Genomic DNA, 2938 nt, shown 5'->3' on the forward strand with positions numbered 1-2938 from the left:
GGCCGGCGCTCGGATAGTGCCGGCCTTGCAAAGACTGGCAGGGGAGATCCTGTGATCTCCCTGCCGGCCTCGGCCCATGGCCACCGCGGCCCACCGGGCATTTGCCCGGTGTGCCCGATGGCCAGTCCGGGCCTGGTGGGCATTGTAGGCGTATGCCCCCTGGGGGCCCATACCTTTAGCTGTGTAAGGGGCCCTAAAAAATGGAGCTGCTTCCTGTTCGTTAATTGTTGTGAGCACTGTTAAAAACAGTCTCCAGAGAGCCTCTTCTACACCAGATCTGTGGAGCCAGACTGAGCCCATCATCAGCCTCTTGTCCTCATCTGGTGGTAAGTAGGCAATCCAATATATTATTAGTGGCACTAATCTCTAATTTAACACTAACCTCACATTAAATGGATACTATAGTCACCAGAAGCACTACAGCATAATGTAGTGGTTCTGGTGTCTATAGCCTGTGCCTGTAGGCTTTTTAATGTAAACACACTGTCTTTTCAGATAAAAGACCCTTTGTGAAGACTGGCGTTGGCCCATATGGCAGAGCATATGGGTGGGGCATTGTGATGTCACATGGTGGGCAGGACATATGAGGGGGGGGGGGGGCGGCAAAATTTTTTTTGCCTAGGGCGGCAAAAATCCTTGCACCGGCCTTGGCTATAGGGACACAAAGGGTATAAGTAGGGGTAATGAAATAGTTTGCTAGAAAAGTATTCACTAAGAACTTATTTTTGACAGTTGCAGGAGATGAGTCATGGGGGGAGGGGGTGAATGAAAACCAGCTAACAATATAAATGATATGCTTTCCTGAATAAGTGTGTTTTCAAAGATTTTTTTGAAGGAGTGGAGACTGGGTGAAAGTATAACTGAGGAGGGAAGGGAGTTCCACAGAAAAGATGCAGCCCTGGAGAAGTCCTGGAGGCGAGCATCTGATGTGGGAGTACGGACAGAGGACAGACGTAGGTCTTCGGCAGAGCGCAGGGGCCTCAACGGGACTTACTTGTATTAGTGAGGATAGGTAGGTTGGAGCAGCATTATGTAGGGACTTATAAGCAAGCACCAGAATCTTAAATTGAGCCCTATATCTAACCAGATTCCTTAGGGGTAAAGCACCCCGCACAGCCCCCCCCCCCCCCCCCCCCAGCTTCAGAGTCTCCTTTAGAGGTGGCCACAGGTGTGTATATATAGGAGGAGTTTATCAATAGTCAGTTCACTTTTATTATTTTTTCCAGCTAGCACAGTCATTTGCAATAGTGAGTATACCCATTTTAGCACAAACACATGAACTATTTAGTTTTAACACTGTTTTTAATTGCTTTCATCACATATGTTTGTATACTCACTATGCTCTTACCAGTATTTAATTTAACACTTTTATTTTTAACACTATTACTATTTATTTGCCCCCCACATTTTAGTGTAGGACCCACCAATAATGGGGTACTTTGAAAGTAGTGGTGGGCTTAACAACATATGGCCATATGGTGGAACCAAATCCCCATATTTATACTTAGATAGGCATTTTAGTAGCCTTCTTTGTTCTCTTTGTAGTCTGAGTGCGCCACAACTATTTATTCTCTCATTCATGAAGTTTTGGTCACAGCGGCAGCACCTTTCATACAAAAGTAGGTCTCGGGAGTGCCCCCTATCCTCTCTCTGTTCTATATCTAACTGTAAGCCAATGTAGGGACTGACAGAGGGGGAGGTGTGGGAGGTGCGGCGGACAGGAAAATGAGCCTCGCCGCCGCATTCATTATAGATTGCAGCGATGCAGTCTAGGAACATGTAAGACCACTGAGGAGGGGATTGCAGTAGTCAAGGAGAGAAAGATCAATGGCATGGACCAGCACCTTAGCTGCGTCTGGTGTTAAGTAGGTGCGGATGTGAGCTATGTTTTTGAGATGAAAGCAGCAGGATTTGGCGATCAACTGGACATGAGGGGTGAAGGAGAGGTCGGAGTCAAAGAGAACACCTAGGCAGTGAGCCTGTGAAGTAGAGGTGATGGTGGCGCAGTTGACTTGGAGGGAGGTAGACACAGGAGTAGCAACACTTGAGGGAGGAAAGACCAGAAGTTCTGTTTTGGACAGGTTGAGTTTAAGGAAGTGAGCAGCCATCCAGTTGGAAATCGCAGAGAGGCAGTCAGAGACATGAGTCAAGATGGGCAGAGATCAGGAGAGGACAGGTAGATTTGTGTGTCATCTGCATATAAATGATAATGAAAGCCAAAGGAGCTGATGGGTTTACCAAGGGAGGCAGTGTAGACTGAGAATATGGGACTAAGGACAGAACCTTGGGGAATGCCAACAGAGAGGGGTTGGGGAGAAGAGTCAGAGCCAGAGAAAGAAATACTGAAAAAGTGCTGGGAGAGGTAGGAGGAGCACCAGGAGAGAGCAGTATCCCATAGACCGAGATTATGGAGAATGAAAAGAAGCTGTTGATGATCAACATTGTTAAAGACAGCAGAAATATCAATGAGAATTAGGAGATATAGAAGTCATTACATCATTGGATAATTTGGTCACAGCTGTTTCAACAGAGTGATGAGTGCAGAATCCAGACTGAAAGGGGGCAAGCAGAGAGTTGGATTAAAGGAAGTGTGTCAATCTTGCATACACAACTCTCTCAAGGATCTTGGAGGCAAATGGCAATTTTAGCGATATAGGGAGGTAATTGAATGGGGAGTTGGGGTCGAGGTTGACCTTTTTCAGAATCGGCGTTATAGTTGCATGCTTGAAGGGTGAAAGAAATGTGCCGGAGGAAAGGAAGAGATTGAAAATTTTGGTGAGAGGAAGAGCAAGACAGGGAGACAGAGTGCAGTTGAGATATGAGGGAATAGGATCTACGGAACAGGTGGGTGGGTGGGAGGACCGGAGCAGAGCAGAAACCTCTTACGTTGTAGTAGGTGCAAATGAGCATAGAACAGTGGAGTGGGTGGAGTTGGGTG

This window comes from Pelobates fuscus, chromosome 11, assembly GCF_036172605.1.
Source record: "Pelobates fuscus isolate aPelFus1 chromosome 11, aPelFus1.pri, whole genome shotgun sequence".
Lineage (NCBI taxonomy): Eukaryota > Metazoa > Chordata > Amphibia > Anura > Pelobatidae > Pelobates > Pelobates fuscus.